Source organism: Phyllobates terribilis, unplaced genomic scaffold (genome assembly GCF_046119375.1).
Source record: "Phyllobates terribilis strain yellow unplaced genomic scaffold, ASM4611937v1 Scaffold_9__5_contigs__length_417890890, whole genome shotgun sequence".
Lineage (NCBI taxonomy): Eukaryota > Metazoa > Chordata > Amphibia > Anura > Dendrobatidae > Phyllobates > Phyllobates terribilis.
In genome coordinates, this window is record NW_027362769.1 from 55605742 (window position 1) to 55626631 (window position 20890).

Sequence of the window (20890 nt, forward strand, 5' to 3'; positions counted from 1 at the left end):
AAGCAACATCATCCTTACCTTTCCATGGTTCCCATGACAGCTTCAGCTCTGCTACATCGAGATGACAGGCTGGACCGCAGCAGAACGCTGCCATCCAGCCTGTCATCCCGCAGACACTGAGAAGCGCAGGCTTGCTTGCGCTCCACAGTGTCTCTCTGTGAGGGCATCCAGATGAGCCGAGTTAATGTCCAATGAACTCGGCTCACCTCATGCACGTCACTGACAGCGTGGGAAAATTCTCCTGCACTCAGCGCTTCAGCGTGGGAGAATTCTCACGCTGAAGCGCTGAGTGCAGGAGAATTCTCCCACGCTGTCAGTGACGTGCAGGAGGTGAGCTGAGTTCATTGGACATGAGCTCACCTTATGCACGTCACTGACAGCGTGGGAGAATTCTCCTGCACTCAGCGCTTCAGCGTGAGAATTTTCCCACGCTGTCAGTGACGTGCATGAGGTGCGCCGAGTTCATTGGACATGAACTCGTCTCATCTTTATGCCGTCACAGCCAGACACTGCAGAGCGCAAGCATGCCTGCGCTTCTCAGTGTCTGCGGGATGACAGGCTGGATGGCAGCGTTCTGCTGCGGTCCAGCCTGTCATCTCGATGTAGCAGAGCTGAAGCTGTCGTGGGAACCATGGAAAGGTAAGGATGATGTTGCTTTATTATTTTTCTTTTATTGCAGGAGATCGTTGGCTTCAGCTGGAATGGGCGTGATGGTAAGTATGGTTTAATTTAGAACAATAAAGGATTGTGTCTTTATTTCAATTAAAGGACTTTATTCTGGGTGTTTGTGTTTTCTTTTAACTTTGACTATGGGGTTAGTAATGGGGGTGTCTTATAGACGCCTCTCCATTACTAACCTGGGCTTGATGTCAGCTGGCATTATAAGCTGACATCAACCCCAGCCCTATTACCCCCTGCCACCGCTACAGGGCAGCGTGGAAGAGCGAGGCTAAGTGCCAGAATTGGCGCATCCTATGAATGCGCCATTTCTGGGGCGGCTGACGGCTGGTGTTTCTAGCCTGGGAGGGGGCCAATATTCATGGCTCCCTTCCTGGGCTATTAATATCAGCCCCCAGCTGTCTGCCTAGCCTTTGCTAGCTATTAAATTAGGGGGGACCCCACGTCATTTTTTTGGGGGGGTCCCCCATTTTAATAGCTAGTAAAGGCTATGTATTCAGCTGGGGGCTCATATTAGTAGCCTGGGAAGCTCCGTGGGTATTACCCCCTTCCCAGGCTTCAAACATCTGCCCCAGCTGTCTGCTTAACCTCCGCTAGAGCCTAAAATTAAGGGGAACCCCACGCCAATTTTTTTTAATAATAAATCCTTTATTTTAATACTAAATGACAAGTACAGTAACCAACACTATCACTGTACTTCATATATATGTGACTGACATGTTTCTATCTATCTAATCTATGTGTGAAGCTCTATTCTGTCTGTTATAAATTGTCGGGTACCGCTGCTGAATTGCCGGCCGGCTTTTTTAAAGAGGCGGTGCATGAAAACACTATTATTTTTTTTAATAAATCCTTTACACTAAATGACAAGTACAGTAAGCAACACTGTCACTGTACTTCATATATATGTGACTGACATGTTTCTATCTATCTAATCTATGTGTGATGCTCTATTCCTTCTTGTCTAAATTGTCGGGTACCGGTGTATGCCACTGCTGAATTGCCGGCCGGCTGTTTTAAAGAAAGCGTCTTCTGAGCAGTTTGTCAGCTTTTGGACACCTTTGAAGGTGTTTTCTATGTGTTTCTATGTGTTTTTGTTTGCCTGCCATTGGTTTTAACGGTGTTCGACGGTGTTCTAAGGTGTTCGACGAACAGTTCGACGAACAGTTCCTCGAACATCCCGGTGTTCGACGAACCGAACCGAACCCGAACACTACGGGGGTGGCTCAACACTAGTCCCAAGGCCCAGGGGGCTCGTCAGAACATTTTCATCACCTTTCATAATCACCAATGGGACAAGGCAGGGATGTCCTCTGTCCCCTCTCTTATACATCCTAGTGACGGAGCACCTGCTCTCATCAATTCACCATAACCCCAATATTAGGTGGATTGAGGTGGGAGGCACCGAGTACAAATGCTCTGCATTTGCTGATGATGTCCTAGTATATATCACTCAATCACATATATCCATCCCTGCTGTTATGGCTGAAATAGATCACTTTGTTACATGATCAAATTTTAAAATCAATGCACCGAAGTCTGAGGCCCTCGATGTCTCCCTCCCCAAATCCATACAGGATTCCATCCAGTCCAACTTTCCCTTTGCCTGGCCCTCACAGGGTATCAAATACTTAGGAATTCGTATTCATAGAGACCTCTCCCGTCTATGTTATCTTAATTTTGGGCTCTTTATTGAACAACTCCATACAGACCACGGTTGGCAAGTTAGAACTGTAAGATTCACTACGTGAACCACTGGTGTTTTGTGGAAAAGCACATGTACACTGTGTTCCAAATTATTATGCAAAAAGTGTTTAGGAGTGATAAGGGAAGAATTTGTTTGTTTGTCAGTTAAACTCATTGATGGTGATGTGTGTCAGGGCTCTTTATATCACTGTAAGCAATTGCAGACACCTGTGCTAATTAGTTTGGCAGGTGTGTCCAATGAAAGACAAGACTACTTAAGAAAGCTGTCTCACATTATTAAGCAGCCTACATTTTCTGCCAAAATGGGAAAGAAAAAGGATGTGTCGGCTGCTGAGAAGCAACAAATTGTGGAGTGTTTAGGTCAAGGCATGACTACAATCAACATTGTGCGATGATCAGGATGATGTGTCTTGGCAATCAAGAAGTATATAGCTGATTCACAGTACACACGTGTGCGTGCTGATAAGGGCAAATTGAGGACTCTTTCCTACAGGCAATTACGTCAGGTTAAAAGAGCAGCGGCAAAAAAGCCTTGTCATAGCAGCAGACAAGTTTTTGAAGCTGCTGGTGCCTTCAACGTCCCCCGAACAACAAGATGCAGGGTCCTTCAGAGGTTTGCAGCTGTGCGTAAGCCATCCTGTCGACCTCCTCTATCCACTGCACACAAGCAGAAACGGCTCCAGTGGGCCAAACAATACATGAAGAACTGACTTCAAAACTGTTTTGTTCACAGATGAGTGCCGTGCAACGCTCGATGGTCCAGATGGATGGAGTGGAGGATGGCTGGTTGATGGACACCCCACGCAAACACAGCTACAGTGCCAACAAGGAAAAGGTGGAGTAATGTTTTGGGCTGAAATCATGGGGAGAGAGATTGTCGGCCCCTTTAGGATCCCTGAAGGGGTAAAGATGAACTCCATAATGTATGTGGAGTTTCTCAAACAGCACTTCCTGCCATGGTTCAAGAAGAAGAACCGTGTATACCACAGCAAGATCATTTTCATGCATGATAATGCACCGTCTCATGCTGCACATAACAGATCTGCGTCTCTGGCTGATATGGGCATAAAAGGGGACAAACGTACGGTGTGACCCCCATGCTCCCCTGACCTCAACCCCATTCAGAACCTCTGGAGCTTCATCAAAAGGAGTGTCTATGATGGCGGGAGGCAGTTCACATCTAAGCAACAGCTCTGGGAGGGTATTCTGTCCTCATGCAAAACAATTGAAGCAGAAACCATCCAAAACCTGACAAATTCAATGGACGAGAGAGTTCAGAAGCTCATTTCGAACAAGGGGTCCTATGTGCAAATGTAACATCACCTAGAATAAAGTTTTGAGTTGAAAACTGTTTGATTTCAGTTTCTAATAACCTGCTAATGCTTATAATTTCAAAAATGACCATTTTTTGTTCTTTATTAAAATGAAAAGGTTGATCGAAGAGTGTGGGGGATCTAAGAGTGTGGCAACCCAGTAGTCAGGATTACTTTGAATTCTGACAATCTGAAGGTCATGTTGCAGGTAGTGCAGCAAGAAGGCACTCATGTGTCTTGCGCATCTAGGAGCCCCAAAATTATTTTCCAGGCTAGATGCAGCTAAAAATTATTATTAATTTTAAATCTGGTGGAGCTTAGTATAGATGGCCTAATATAATCATTACTGCACACTGCTACAAAGCCCAAATAATTTTCCAGCCAAGATACAGATAAACATGATTAGTAATTTTAAATCTGGTGAAGCTTAGTATAGATGGCCTAATAGAATCATTACTGCACACTGCTACAAAGCCCAAATTATTTTCCAGCCAAGATACAGATAAACATGATTAGTCATTTTAAATTTGGTGGAGCTTAGTATAGATGGCCTAATAGAATCAGTACTGCACACTGCTACAAAGCCCGAATAATTTTCCAGCCAAGATACAGATAAACATGATTAGTAATTTGAAAGCTTAAAATGGTTGGTGAGGTGATTTTAACCAATCATCAAGCTTTTACTCTCCCCAGGATGAGACAGGGGTAGAAAAGTCGTTTCGGATCCATGATTTGTTCATCTTTATGAAAGTGAGTCTGTCTACATTATCAGTGGAGAGCCGCGTGCGCTTATCTGTCAGCACACCACCAGCAGTGCTGAACACACGTTCAGACAGAACGCTGGCTGCGGGGCATGACAAGATCTCCAAGGCGTAAGTGGCGAGCTCCGGCCATTTATCCAGATTGGAAGCCCAAAAAGAGCAAGGGTCCAGTGACACAGTCATGGCTTCAATGTTTACTTGGAGATTCTCCTGTACCATCGTCTCTTGGCGTTGACTATGTGTCAGACTTCTTGTCTCCTGTGACCTTGCAAAGGATGGGCTAAAAAAGTGGAGAAATGATTCCGTAAAATTGATGTTACCAGCAGATACTGTGTTTCTGTTACGGTTTGAGTGCTGAACACTCGACGGTCCCACGGTTGGCAAGTTGGAACTGTGAGATTCACTACGTGCACCACTGGTGTTTTGTGGAAAAGCACATGTAAGATTCTGCAACAGTCTCTGCTGATACTCCTGCATGCGTGCATCCCTTTCTATGGCAGGAATAATTTCTGCAAATTTACTTTTGTACCGGGGATCTAACAGTGTGGCAACCCAGTAGTCAGGATTATTTCTAATTCTCGCAATTCGAGGGTCATGTTGCAGGTAGTGCAGCAAGAAGGCACTCATGTGTCTTGCGCATCCAGGAGCACCAAGTCCCTGTTGTGTTGGTGGCGAGGTAACAATCATGCTTCCTTCCTCTGTCCTCTCCCCCCAACCTGGCACAACAGAAATGTGATCAAGGTCTCCCTCATCTGATGAGTCTTCCATCAGTTCGTCCTCCACTTCTTCCTGGGCTCCTGCACCTTCCTCACTAGTTTGGCTGCTACCATGCGCCCTGGTAAAACCATCTCCCCCACCCTCACATGCCTGCCGCCTTGGTGCTGCCGACCGTCTGGACCTTGCAGATGTTAGCCCTTCCGCATACAACTCCTCCTCCTCTACTTCCTCCACCTCCTCTTGTGCCGCCACCTGACTCCGAATTCTGTTTAACATGTGCTCCAGCATGTAAATCACCGGAATAGTCATGCTGATAATGGCATCGTCAACACTAAACATCTTCTTCGCCATTTCAAAACTGTGCAGAAGGGTGCATAGGTCCCTGATCTGAGACCACTCCTCCAGCGTGATTTGCCTCACCTCTGGATCTCGTTGGCCCAGGCTATACGTCAGAACGTATTGCACCAGGGCTTGTCGGTGCTGCCACAGTCGCTGCAACATATGCAGAGTTGAATTCCACCGGGTAGGCACATTGCATTTTAGCCGGTGAAGTGGCAGGCCCAACGACTTCTGTAGAGATGTAAGTCGCTGAGCTGCGGGATGGGAACGGCGGAAGTGAGCACACAGCGACCGTGCCCTCTGCAAAAGGCCATCTAGTCCGGGATAGTGGTCTAAAAATTGCTGGACAACCAGGTTCAACACGTGAGCCATACAAGGCACGTGTGTGACATTGCCCCGGCGAAGGGCCGCACCCAGGTTTGCAGCATTGTTGCACACGGCCTTCCCTGGTTTCAGGTCCAGTGGAGACAACCATTCATGAAATTGGTTCTCCAGAGCTGACCACAACTCCTCAGCTGTGTGACTCACATTTCCCAGACATTTCAAAGTAAAAACTGCCTGATTACGTTGAGCCCTACTGCCAGCATAGTAAGGAGGTGTGCAGGATCCCTTCTGCGCAGTTAGAAAGCTTGTGGCATGACCAGACAGGCTTTGGGTGCAGGTGTAGGACCGAGAGGAGGTTGAGGAGGCAGAAGCAGTGGAGGAACTTTGAGATAAAGAGGATTGACGCACAACTCGTGGGGACGGCAAGACTTGGACAGCAGCCCCTTGTCCTGCTGTCACCATAGTTACCAAGTGTCCAGTCAGCGACATGTAACGTCCTGTCCATGCCTACTCGTCCAAGTGTCTGTGGTGAAATGCACCCTGTCACACACAGAGTTTCTCAATGAAGCGGTGATGTTGTGTGCGACATGCTGGTGGAGCGCAGGCACACCTTTCTTTGAGAAGTAGTGCCAACTGGGTATCTGGTACTGGGGCACTACCACGGACGTAAGGTCTCGAAAATCCTCTGTGTCCACCAGGCAGAAAGGCAGCATTTCTGTAGCCAAGAGCTTGCAGATGGTGAAATTCAACCTCTTAGCTTTCTCATGGCTAGGAGGAAATGGTCTTTTACTTGTCCACATCTGAGGGACCGAGGGCTGGCTGTTGTGCTTAGACGGGGTTGATAAGGGTGTCCCCAGCAAACTGCCTGTCTGTGAGGAAGATGCAGGCGGACATGTTAGGTTGCCTTGATCCAAAGGTGGTGCTATCGATGTCGGACAGCGCTCAACACCAGCTGGTGTTACCACCTCCAAAGAAAATGATGACCTGCCAATCACGCTGGCTGTTGCGGGTAAAGAGGTGGCAGGTCTGCGTTCCAAAACAGGTGTGACTGCTGTCCCCCCAGTCACAGAGGATGAAGAGGCCGCGGATGCACAAGATGTGGCAGACGGTGGTTGGCCCGGCCGGCTAGGCCGCATTGTAGCACAGTGAGCTTCCCACTGCAACTTATGCTTCATGTCCATGTGCCGGTTCATGCATGAAGTACTCAAACTATGTATTTTTTGTCCTCTACTTAGCTTTTGCTGACAAATGTTACAGATAACACAAGTTGGGTCATCTTTATCGATCTGAAAAAATGCCCAGGCTATGCAAGGCTTAGCACCTATGCGACCTGAAGAGCCACCACGACTTGTGGTCAAAGGCAGAGTTGTGTTTGAGGATGCAGTTGTTGACGTGCTTCCAGTACTACGTCTCTGTCCAGGAAGGCGCAACCTGACCTCGTCGTCACTAGCATCCTCCTCCACCTCCTCTGCTGACCTCACCTCTTGGCTGACTGTGGGTTGACAGTAAGTGGAATCTCCAACCTCATCATCATCACCCTGTGTGTTATCACACCCATCATCCTCAGAGCCAACCTATTCCTGCCCTGACAAAAAACTAAAGTTGTCGCTCCAATCAGGTAGTTGAGTCTCATCATCATCTTCCTCATTGTCTCCACCAACAAGAGTTACAGTTTGGGAATGAGGGTCTACATTATGGTCAGAACCTTCTGCGTCTGGTCCTGGATCCGACTCATAAAGATTCTGGGCATCAGTGCAGATCATTTCCTCGTCTGGATTCACAGAAGCTCTGGAGCGGACCTCTGATTCCCAGGCTATAGTATGAGTAAACAGCTCTGCAGACTCAACCATCTGTTCTACCCCATACTCAGATGGGCAGCTGGAGATTTGGGAGCTGTGAGGAAGCAAGTGCGATTGGGGTGACACCTCTGAGGACTGGTGTATTTGTGATGTTGAAGTTGAGGTGGAGGAGAGCCCACTTAAAGGAGCACTTGATATCCGTTGAAGCACCTGCTGTTTTTGTGCCTCATCTGGAATTTGTAGCGATTGGCGTGGCCGTAAGAAAGGGATCTTATCGCATTGTCCGCTAAAAGAAGTAGACATTTTAGTTTGGCTGGAAGATGGTCTTTCTTCTGCAGATGTTACTGTTGCTTTAACACCTACACCACGGACACAACCTTTTTTCCCCTTCCCAACACGCCTATTCCCCTTTCCACCAGCAGCAGGCCTTTTTCCACTCATTTTGGTGGTTAACTAATTCACAACTCTGGAGTTGTTTGCACAAAAAAACAATGGATGGGAACCGAGCAGAGCTGAGTCGCCAAACTGTGGTATTAGGCCAAAAGTATTGGCTGGGTTAGATGCAGATAAAAATGATATTGAATTTGCAACCTGATGGAGGTCAGTATAGATGGACTAATAGAATGATGCTATGCCCAAAAGGTTTTACTTCACTAGGTGCAGTAAAAAAATTGGTATTCTATACACAGGTGGTGTAGCTTGCAACACATATAGGCTACTCCACTGACTAACACACTCTGCAATAGGCCAAAAAGGATTAGATTCAGCCAAATGCTGTGAAAAAAACTTGCACAGCACTGGCACAGACCTGCCTGGCAAAAACTGATAGGAACTGATGTAACTTAGTCCTGAAAAGGACTGCAATTACAATTAGTCTTTACTCCCAACCTATCTATTTAAGAGCACAGACCTGCCTGATAAAAGTCGTAGTAAATGCTGTAACCTAGTCCTTAAAAGGACTGCAATCACAACTCTTCCCTACTCCCAAACTATCTGTAGATTTGTGAGAAAATTGGCTTGAAATTAACAAGGTATAAAGTACACAGCAACAGCGGTGCCGTCTAACACGCAGCTGCAGCAGTAAGAAAATGGTGGCGACGGGGAAAATGGCTGGGTCTTATAGGGCAAAGACATGTGACATACACTGCCAATGACACATGCCCTTGCTTGTGTGAAAAAAAGCACTTCGCTCCGTGTGTGCGCTGCTGATAGGCTGACAGATTGCACCTCCCCACTGTAAATGCGGGAAAGAGAAAAAAAAATGGAGATCTTCATTATTCCTGCAGAGATCCATCCCCTGCCCCTCCCCCCGCCCCGCTGTACACTCAAACTGCGTATTAACATTAATTTTCAGCATTATTGAAAAAAAATCCAGTTATGATTTTGGGGCACGAACAGTTATCGAACATAACCTCGAACAGCCGAATTTTTTTCAAATCGTTCGTGTTCACCGAAAGGCTCGAACACCGCCCAAAACAGCTCGAATTTGAGATTGGCGAACAGTTCGAGTCGAACAACGCTCATCTCTACTCTGCAATGCCCCCGGAACGTTCCAAAGATTGATGGAGTGCTGCCTGGGACACCGCAACTTCGAGACTGTACTACTATACCTGGATGACGTGATAGTGTACTCCAAAACGTATGAGGACCACTTGAAGCACCTGGCGGAGGTATTTGAGTCGCTGTCCCGGTATGGGATGAAGCTGAAGCCCTCAAAGTGCCACCTGCTCAAGAGAAAGGTACAGTACCTGGGGCACATCGTTAGTCCAGAGGAGTAGCACCAGACCCGGAGAAGGTCACTGCCATCCAGAAATGGCCGGAGCCGAAGAGCCTCAAGGAGGTACGTCAGTTCCTGGGACTAGTAGGGTATTACCGGAGGTTTGTCAAGGACTATACTAAGAAAGCGGCACCTCTGCAAGACCTCCTGGTAGGACAGTCCCCCAGAGGCAGAAATCCCCCGTTCCAGTGGGGTAAGGAGCAAGCTGAATCCTTTAATGTGATGAAGGAGATCCTGACCGGCGAAGAGATCCTAGCCTACCCTGACTACAGCCAACCGTTCCTGCTGTACACTGATGCCAGCAACGAAGGGTTAGGAGCTGTGTTGAATCAGAAGCAGAATGGCAAAGAGAAGGTGATCACCTATGCAAGCAAGAAGCTCCGCCAGACCGAGAGGAACCCGGAGAACTATAGCAGCTTTAAGTTAGAGTTCCTGGCCCTGGTCTGGGCCATCACCGAACGGTTCAAGCACTATCTAGCCTCCAGTAAATTCTCTGCCTTCACTGATAACAACCCCATGACTCATCTACAAACAGCCAAGCTAGGAGCCATGGAACAACGATGGATGGCTCGGCTGTCAAACTACCAATTCACTATTCAGTACCGGGCGGGCCGCAAGAATGCCAACGCCGATGCCCTGTCCAGGATGCCTCACCAGTCGGACACTGAAGAAGAAGTGGATGACCTGGAGGAGATTGAACTACCTGCCTTTCATCGGAATGGGATGGTCCACGAGCAACGAGCCTCCAGGAGGCCTCGCGTTAAGATGTTAAACCCCCTAATCACCACAGCTGTAAGGAGACCCAGGACAGCGACCCGGTTGTCAGCCATATCAAAGAGCTGATAACCCAGGAAGGTTCCTCCCTGGAGAAGGAAGCGTCTCTACAAGCCAATCAGCTGTGGAATGAGAAGAGCCATTTGTTCATCTATAGAGAGATACTGTGCCGGAGGTGCGTCAACCCCAAAACCCATGAGATGGTATGGCAGATAGTGGTGCCCAAGACAGACATCCAGATGGTGTTGGAGGCCTACCACGATCAGGCGGGGCACTTTGGCTGGAAGAAGCTAGAAACCCTGCTGAAGTGTCGGTTTTATTGGGTAGGAATGCGCAGTTCCATTGAGAGGTGGTGCCGGAACTGTGGACCCTGTAGCCTCAGAAGAAAAGACTACAGCAGCCAGAAGGCACCCCTGCAACCCATCAAGACAACTCGACTTTTGGAGATCGTGGCCCTGGATCATGTCAAGCTGTCACCCAGCAGGTCAGGATATTCCTATGCTCTGACCATGGTGGATCACTACTCCCGGTTCCTGGTGGTCACCCCCGTCAAGGATCTGACGGCAGAAACTGCGGCAAAGACGTTTCAGGTGCACTTCTGCAGGCCCCATGGATACCCGGAGCAGGTGCTGACAGATCAAGGCCCAGCCTTTGAAGCCGAACTGTTCAAGGAGTTCTGCCATCTGTACGGGTGTAAAAAGATCCGGACTACACCGTACCACCCCCAAATCAACGGTCTCTGTAAAAAGATGAATAACATCATCATCGACCTGCTGAAGACCTTACCATTAGAGGAGAGAAATCAGTGGCCAGACCTACTACCTGACCTGGTAGATCTGTACAACCACATACCTGTGAATTCCACCAATTGTACTCCAGCATATCTCATGCGAGCCAGACCCAGGAAGTTGCCCATGGACCTGGAGCTTGGTGCAGTAGAACCAGAAGCAGATATGTCCACTGAGGACTGGGACACGACCAGACAGGAGCAGTACAGAAGAGTACAGGCCTGTGTCGAAGACAGTCTCACTGGGGTGAGGGATAAGCAGGAAGCCCACTACAATAAAAGCGCGCCCGCAGAACCCTTCATACCAGGAGAAGTGGTGTTAAAAAGGAAGAGGATAAACCACAAACTTGATGACCAGTGGGAGAGAGAACCCTACACTGTGTTAAATTCAAGATTCGATAATAGGAGGACCTGCCTAATTAGTAGAGACGGAGGAAGAACGACTGCAACGGTATCTAGAGACCATCTGAAGTTGTGTCCAGACCTGCTAAAGCCCCAAGAAGAAGTGCCTCTCACCGTACCGGAGGAGCCTAAAGAAGCAGTACGCCATACTGATTTCCCGGCAGATTGGCCTCAACTAGGAGGAGCAGTAATAATACCTGTGATCCAGCCAGAAGACCCTCCACAGCAAGTAGAGCCTGTAAGTGCTTCAGAAGAGCCTGCTCAAGAAGAATCCCCGGAAGAAGGATCCCTGGTGGGAGCACAGCAAGAAGGCCCAGCCAATGGTACACTTGCCAGTCTCATAGAGCGGTTAAGGCAGTTTTACAATCTACCCACATGCAGAACTGACAGGGTAGCAGAGGGTGCAGACACAGATACCATCCACACTCCCGTACTACGCAGATCGACACGTAGCACACGAGGTCAGACCCCTGTCAGATATAGAGAGTAAAGAAGGAAACTCTGACAGTGTAGATAGTTGCCCCTGGGGTATTATATTGTGTATTTCTATGTATGTATTTATTAACTTGTGTTTTGCCTTACAATGGACAATCTAAGTGAAATGGACACTTTTCTCGTTTGCCTCTAACTACCCATCAGGGTACATACAGAACTCTGTGGCTGAGGACTATGTGCAGCCCAAAAACTGCTTCTTGTAAATAATTGCACTCCCTGGAGTGCCCCTTTAGGTGACCTCAGAAGAAAAACCTGTCTGGTGTGGCACTAACGGATGTCCAACTCAGGATCGCCATGCCCTGCAGCCACCCCAGGGCCTACGTGCAGGGTTTGCTTTGGACAGGTCCCTCAAGCTACCAAGTACTCTAATCTGTGAGATGGACATCCTGTCGGGGAACCTCACCGGAAGAGACTTGAATTCTGGGGTTGCTTATTAAATTGTACATATCTATTTATTATTTATAATGTTTTATATGTAACGTTCAAGCAAGTGCCTCCCATAAAGGGAAGAGTTATTGTATTGTTGTTATAAAAAGTACTTCAGTCCGGGAGTACTGAGCTTTGCTAGGGGGGAATGTGGCGCCCTGCTGTGCATTTGTGCCACAGATCCTAGAGGGGTGCATGGACGGATTTCTCCACAAGAGGCCCTCGTAGCATTCACACACCTCCACCTTCCACCTCGGACCACCAGAGTGAGCCCGATAGGGATATAAAAAGGGAAGGTGGAGCTAGGCAGTTCAGTCTAAAGTCTGGAGTAAGTCTGAAGTCTGGGAGAGAGTTCAGTCTACAGTCTGGTCTGAAGTCTGGAATCTACAGCCTAGAGACACAGTCTAAAGTCTGCTGCAGCCAGGGAGGTTGTCAGTCCAGCCCAGACTCAAGGAGCTCAGCTTAGTGAAGAGCGGTGAAGAGTAGCGAGGCCTACTGCCAGTGTGAAGCCTAGCGAGGGCCTCGAGCGTGGCCGAAGGCAAGTGGAGTAAGCGAGCTACATAGAGGGCAGAGGAGCTTAACGAGCTCACCCCACAACCATTTACTGGACACCGGGTCCGTGTCTGCAAGGATCTCTAGGACCAGCAGAAACTACCGGAACCCCTGGCGAACTACATGTCCCAGGAACACCTAAAACTGACTGTTATACCAGGGTCAGGAGTCACTGAGGCCCAAGAGACCAGGGAGTGTGAACTCCAACAGAAGGCCCTACCACCAGGTCAGCCGGTGCAAGACAGAGACCAAGTTAGGCCTAGCTCCAGGCAGGTCATAAACGTATCAGGAAAAGGCAAGAAGCAGGAGGCCCCACACCCGCTCACTGGGTAGAGTCCTGAAATGCACCCTTCACCCTAAAGTGCCCTGGATCGTGCCTGAATCACCACCAGTAAAGGTACTGAAGTGAACTGTTGTGAGTGTGCCTATTCTTCTCCCTCTGACCCGGCTGGGTCCCCTCTGTCCTGTATCCCTTCTCCTACGCTGCCCTGAGGCCCCGCTCCACCTGTGGGGAGCAGAACCAACTAAGCTGCCTGACCACCGCCCTCAGAGGACTGTAGCAGAGCTGGTGAGTCTCACCAGACACCACGGGTGGCGTCACAAACTTTCCCTTTTCCCATACTCCTTTTCCCCCATTTTTCCTTGCTTTTCAGAATGACCCCAGGGTATAGCCCTGGGAGCTGGCCACCGCGGCATCCCCCAAAACCAAACAGCAAGGCCCGGGCGCCGAGTCGTCCCCATCCCTTGGGCGCGTCAGTACAAGCCCATTTTTTGTGTGTGGCATGAGCTGTAATTTTGAATCACACTTAACAATTTTACCTCATCTTTTTTTCCACTAGGTTTTAGTACATCAAAAACAAAACAAAGCTTTTCAGCCATTGTTTTTTGGGTTTTGTTTTCACAGTGTTCACGGTACAGTAAAAGTTGACCCGGTAATTTGATTCTGCTGGTCAGTAGAATTATGATGATCCCAAAGGTGTTTTTTTGTAAATAAGGAGATTTTTGTGTACTCATAGTAAAATCTCTATCTCTTAGCCTCTAATTGGGGGACACAGGACCATGGGTGTTATGCTGCTGTCCACTGGGACTTAACTGTGGCTCCTCCTCTGCAGTATAGAGCCCTGGACAGCGTCAGCCTTCTCCAGTTTTGTGCAAAAGCAATAGGAGGAACATAACATGGATAACATACCATGCCTATAAGAAGGCGACTATGTACGAGCTCAAGAAAAAAACAATATGAGAACTCAACATAACAACGGCCCGGAACGGGCAACAGGGTGGGAGATGTGTCCCCCAATTAGAGGCTAAGAGAAAGAGATTTTACGGTGAGTACACAAAAATCTCCTTTACTTTGTCGCCTCATTGGAGGAAACAGGACCATGGGACGTCCCAAAGCAGTCCCTGGGTGGGAAGCAATGGACGAATATTGTGTAGACAGGCACTATAATTGGGGCACCGCCGCCTGCAGAATACGTCTACCCAGGCTCGCGTCTGCTGAGGACTGGGTATGAACCCTGTAGTGTTTGGTAAACGTGTGTAGGCTAGTCCAGGTGGCTGCCTTACACACTTGTTGTGCCGAGGCCTGGTGCCGAATGGCCCAGGAGGCCCCTACCGCATGTGTAGAGTGTGCCGTAATACCTGCTGGAAGAGGAGAATTTTTGAGGCGGTAGGCCTCTTGCATGGTGGATTTGATCCACCTGGCAAGGGTAGCTTTGGAAGCTGGCAGACCCTTGCGGCCGCCTTCCAGAAGAATGAAAAGAGAATCAGACTTCTGGAAGGGCGCAGTCCTAGACACATAGATATGCAATGCCCTGACAAGGTAAAGCGTATGCAGAGCCTTCTCCACTCTATGAACCGGGACCGGACAGAGGGATGGCAGTGAAATTTCCTCATTGAGGTGGAAGTTGGACACAACCTTCGGAAGGAAGGATGGGACCGTACGGAGAACTACCTTGTCCTGGTAAAAAGCCAGGAAGGGTTGTCTGCAGGAGAGTGCTGTCAGTTCAGACACCCTGCGTAGCGAGGTGATTGCCACTAGGAAAACCACTTTCTTGGATAGAAGGCGGAGTGGGACTTCCCTAAGGGGTTCAAAAGGTGTTTCCTGCAATGCTGTCAGCACCAGGTTGAGATCCCACGTTTCTAGTGGTCGTCTGTAGGGGGGAACCAATTGGGAAACCCCCTGAAGAAATGTCCTTACTTGCGGCTGGTTACCAATGCACCTCTGAAAAAGCACTGAGAGAGCTGACACCTGGCTCTTAAGGGAGGCCAGGGACAGTCTGGCCTCCAGACCCGATTGGAGAAACCCAAGTACCCTGGGGAGGGAATAAGGGAATGGGGTCTGGCCACGAGATTCGCACCAGGTAAAGAAGGCTTTCCAGGTACGGTAATAAATTTTTGCAGAGGTTGGCTTCCATGCCCTGATCATGGTTCCAATGACGTCAGGCGAGAACCCTGACTGGGTTAAAACTCAGGTCTCAATAGCCACGCCGTCAAATTGAGGGCCCCTGAGTTCTGGTGGTAGAACGGGCCTTGTGACAGAAGATCCGGGCGGTCGAGGAGACGCCAGGGGACGTCTGCTGTGAGCTGTACGATGTCGGCGTACCATGTACGTCTGGGCCAGTCTGGTGCGATTAGGATGGTTGGAACTCCCTCTTGCTTGATCTTCCTCACCACTCTGGATATTAGGGGGAGAGGTGGAAAAATATACAGGAGCTGGAAGTGGGTCCAGTCCTGAACCAGGGCGTCCGCTCCTAGCGCCCGCGGGTCGTGTGTTCTAGCCATAAAGTTGGAGACCTTGGCATTGAAGTGGGATGCTATTAGGTCCACGTCCTGAGTCCCCCAGCGATGGCAGATCTGGCGAAAAACTTCGGGATGGAGAGACCACTCTCCCGAGTCCATTCCTTGCCGGCTGAGGAAGTCTGCTTCCCAGTTGTCCACACCCGGAATGTGGACAGCAGAGAGAACCGAACCTGTGTCTTCCGCCCAGTGGAGAATGTGTGTCACTTCTCGCATCGCCTGGGCACTGCGGGTCCCCCCTTGGTGATTCACATATGCCACAGCCGTGGCATTGTCTGACTGTACTCTGATGTGAAAGGCTGCCAGTAAGTGATGGAAGGCTCTCAATGCCAGGAGGATGGCACGAATTTCCAAGATGTTGATGGGCATGGTCGCTTCTGCTGGGGACCACTTGCCCTGTGCTCTGTGGTGTAGGTGTACTGCACCCCAACCCGTCAGGCTCGCGTCGGTGGTCAGAACCTTCCATTGACCCGTGAGAAAGGATTTCCCCTTTGTTAGTGAGGTTGGCTTGAGCCAACAGTGCAGGGACCTCCTGGTTGACGACGTCAGCTGGAACTCCCTGTCGAGAGAAAAAGGGTTCCTGTCCCATGACTTGAGGATGGCTAGTTGGAGAGGCCTGAGGTGAAGCTGGGCAAATGGGACCGCTTCTATTGCCGCCACCATCCTGCCAAGGACTCTCATGGCAAACCGGAGAGATCGAGGGGGTTTGCTTAGGAGGGTGCGAACTCCTAAACGGAGAGGCAGTGCCTTGTCCTTGGGAAGGAGCAATAGACCCCTGAAGGTGTTGAATAACATTCCCAGGAAGGTCAGAGACTGACTCGGGGTTGGTGATGACTTTTGTAGGTTGACTAACCAGCCCAGAAGACTCAGAATGTCGATTGTGATTGAGATACTGAGCTCGCAGTCCTTGAAGGTGGGAGCCTTGATAAGGAGATCGTCCAGGTATGGAACGACTACTATGCCTCTGGAGTGCAGGACGTCCATGGTGGCGGCCATGACTTTGGTAAACACTCTGGGAGCCGTGGCGAGTCCGAACGGGAGAGCCATGAACTGGTAGTGGTCCTGGTCGATTGCGAACCTGAGAAATCTCTGATGGGCGGGCGCAATTGGTATATGCAGGTATGCGTATTGTATGTCTATGGAGGTGAGAAATTCTCCCTTCTCCATGGACACAATGATGGACCGAAGGGACTCCATGTGGAAGTGATGTACCCGCACATATTTATTGAGCTGTTTTAGGTCCAGTATGGGCCGTACGCCGCCTCCTTTCTTGGGGACTACGAATAAATTTGAGTAGAACTCTTGGAAGCACTCGGCCGAGGGGACCGGTACTATGACTCCTGCTTGAAGAAGTAAGGAGACCGCTTGGTGGAAGGCACGAGCCATGGTGGCGGTTTTGGGGGAACAGACAGAAAGAGTCTGTTTGGTGGGTTGGAAGTGAACTCTATCTTGTATCCCGAAGACAGTAGTTCCCTGACCCACCTGTCTTCTGTAATAGGCAGCCAGACTTTATGAAAGAGTGAAAGACGGCCGCCTACAGGTGGGGTGTCTTCCAGAGTCCGTGAGTCATGATGAAGAGGAAATCTGAGATTTTCCTCCTTTGAACTTTGACTGCCCTGCTCTTGACTGCCAAGTCTTGTCTGACTTTTTCGTCTACTGCGAGTTGTCCCTGCGTGGGGCGCGGTTGCTATTTTGTGCTGGTCGCGAGATGGACCAGCCCAAAGAGTTCCGAAAGGATAGGAATCGAGTTTGGTTACGCTTCTTGTAAGTGTGTTTGGGCTTCAGTTGGGGGAGAGAGGTACTCTTACCCCCGGTGGCGTTGGATATCATCGTGTCCAACTGTTCAACGAAAAGTCGACCACTGAGGTACAGGAGGTGCGTGAGGGACTTCTTTGAGGCTGCGTCTGCTTTCCATTCCCACAGCCAGAGGATACGCCGAATCGTGATGGCGTTTGATGCTATCCCCGCTGCACCCCTTGCAGAATCCAGAGCTGCATGAAGCATGTAATCTGCTACAACTGCTATTTGGGCCGCTTGGTCCGACAGCTCAGGAGCAGATACTTGTAGGCTATATTGTAAATTTTGGGCCCAAGCCAGGATGGCTTTGGCAGCCCAAACTGAGGCGAACGCGGGAGCCAGGGAGGCTCCTGCGGCCTCGAAAATTGAGCGAGCCATGCGTTCTATCTGCCAGTCTGCTGTGTCCCTGAGGGTTGAGCTATCTGGCAGTGAAAGGAGTGACTGTGCTGCTAGCCTAGAGACTGGGGGATCCACTTCAGGTGGATGTGTTCATTGTTTGGTGACCTCCTGTGGGAAGGGGTACCGTGCCTCCAGATATTTGCGATTGGTAAACTTCTTCTCAGGCTGTGAGAACTGCTTTTTAAGGATCACCTTAAACTCTGGGTGGTCAAAGAAGACCTTAGGCGGTTTCAGAACTCCTTCAAAGGAAATCTTATGTCCTGATGCGTTCGGGGGCGGATCAGAGATGTCCAGCACCCGATGGATGGATGAGATTAGATCATCAACTAGCGCTGTGTAGCTAGGCGGGGATTGGGATTAGGGACCCTTCGGTTTCCTTGTCTGAGTCGGAATCACAGATGTCTTCCGAATCCTGTGTATCGCTAACGGCATCTCCTGCTGGGTGAACCGGAGCGGAGGCCTTCTCTGGTCAGGGATGGCTGTGGAGATCTGCATTGTCTGTCCCTGGCAGGGGACGGTCTAGATGAGCTGGGACTACGGTGTCTCTCCCTAGAAGGGGATGACCGTGTGGTATAGGATGACGCAGATGAACGTGACCTGTGGGTCCGCTTGCGTCCTGACCTAGACGTGGATGTGCCCATGCCGTCATGTCCCTGAGTGGAACTCTCCCATTGCTGGGTAGTGTTCATAGCCGAGGCATGACTCTGCAGAGCCTGAAGCAATGTGGATGTGAGGTTATCTATAGACTGCGTAATAGATTGCGACATCTGAGTGACCCATTCCGGGGTGGCATTAGACACCGAAGTATTGGCGGGGCCTTCTTGGGGCTCTGGCACAGCAGTCTGGATGCAGTCCTGGCAGTGAGGGTATGTGCTGCCACTGGGGATAGTATTACTGCAGGCTGTACAGAGTGCATAATAGCAGTCCTGCCTGGTTCTCTTGGACCTTGAGCCCGGCATAGTGCACAGGGCTGGCTTTTCAGAGGGCCCTGGCTATGCAGAGGAGCTTATAGGATTCACAGCCGAGGGAGAAAACTCCTTCCTGTATAGGCCCTACCTGAGGCGTATCAACCTAATGCCCCAGAGGGGGATAAGGGAGGGTGCTGCTGTCACCATCAGGGGCCTTTATCCTCGTCTCGACCTCAACCCAGAAACCAAAAGGAATTGGGGAAGGAGGGGGGTCTCGACTTCGAACCAGCACCCGAGGGGCTGGGGAAGGAGCGACATGGTGAATAGTCATCTCGACTTCAACTGTGCACCCCATAATAGGGGGCACAGGAAGGAGCCATGCCGGGAGTCTCGCAGGAGACCCACTTTTCTTCATCTGTAATCCCGTTGGAAAAAAACGGAGTAAAAGTTTTAGGTGTGCCTCCTATGCGACACTAAGCAAAAACTGGAGAAGGCTGACGCCGTCCAGGGGTGTATACTGCAGAGGAGGAGCCACAGTTAATCTTTTTCAGATTATGCATAGTGTCGCCTCCTAGTGGACAGCAGCATAACACCCATGGTCCTGTGTCCCCCAATGAGGCGACAGAGTAAAAGGATTTAACCCCTTAACGACATATGATGTATAGTTTCATCATAGGTCGATAAGGAATGTATGGTTTTGGCTCAGGAGTTCAGCCTGCTCCATAATAGGCAGAGCTCCAAAGGAGAACAGAGATACCCCTATATGCTGCAATAACATAGCATACAGTATACACAATCAAATGATTGCAGGTTCAAGTCAAGTCTAAGAGGACTAAGAATAAAAAAAATAAAATCACAACCCGCTTTTCCACCATTAAAAATAAATGAATATTGTAAAAACAAAGCAATGGCAGAATTGCTTTTTTTCACCAGTTTAACCTACTTGGAATTTTTTTTCTCCTCGTTACTCAGTACATTGTTTTACAAGGTCCACTGTACAATAAAAGCAGTCTAGTGTTGTTGAGATTGCATAGCCATATTCAGAGACCCCTAACTTTGTTCTTTTTTGGCTGATTGAGTTCTTCATGGGTTTGTTTTTTTGCCGAATATGATGCAGGTTTTATTGGTACCATGTCAGGAAAGGTTTAGTGATAAATTTGAATTTATATTTTTACCCCAAACTCACTGGGCCAAGAGGGACTGCTTGTACAACACATTGCAATAATATATCGTATTGTCATTTCACTGCCCTCTTACAAAGTCCCACCTGTGGAAAGTGAGAGATGCCATGGTCAATATTATCTGCGGTGGCTAAGGTTATGTGCACGTGGAGTTTTTTTTGAGGAAGTCAAATATGAAGGGTTTTTTTTCATGTGGAAACCACTTTAGGAAATGCTCCTTCTCTGGGAACTTTTTGGAGGAGTGGTCCCCGAAGCCAGTCCGAAGAGCTTTTGAAGCATTTTGGAAGAGTTTTTACAACCGTTTAATTTGACAGTGCTTAGCTCTAAGCAAATTCCATCAGGAGCCTCTTCAAGGTAGTGACCTGCCCTTATTCCCCCCACAAAGCTATTTTCAAAGCTTGCAGTGGAAAAAAAATGCTCTAAACACTGTACATATGAATATCAAAGTAGCTTTATAGCAGAAAGAAATAGGAAAAGTCTTAAGCATAAAGCAGTATCAGGTGTTTTTTTTTTTGGGGGGAGTGGATCCACTTAAAAAGGGTTGTCCACTACTAGGACAAACTTTTCTCGATGAGCTCTGGCCCACTCAGCTCTGGCGTCATTGTCCCCACCTGCGGATGTAATCAAGAGGAAGTGGGCTGTGGCTGGCCACTCACCTACTCTTGATTACTAATATTTCTGAAGGTGGGAACAGTGACACCAGCGCTGATTGGGTACAGGGCTCACATGACTAACAAACATGAGTTGAGTATATGCGAGTGCCGACAGCACCGGAAAGGCACAAGCACCGGAAGTGTTTTTATTTTCATGGGGGTAAACATTAAGATCAAGAAGGGATTGTCCTAGTAGTTGACAACCCCTTTAAAAACTCTGTTCCCATAGGCTAAGGGTTTAAACAGCTGCAATCAGATTACAAGCAGTTACCAGCTGTATATCACAGCTGGCACCCAGCTCCTGA

The 20890-nt window shown here is 49.1% G+C and overlaps 1 protein-coding gene across 1 annotated transcript in view; it reads right to left on the reverse strand.

The window, feature by feature from the left end:
- The window catches only part of LOC141161294 (transcriptional repressor p66-alpha-like), a 63273-nt gene that overhangs the window by 15911 nt on the left and 26472 nt on the right, over nucleotides 1-20890 (reverse strand). The window lies entirely within an intron of this gene.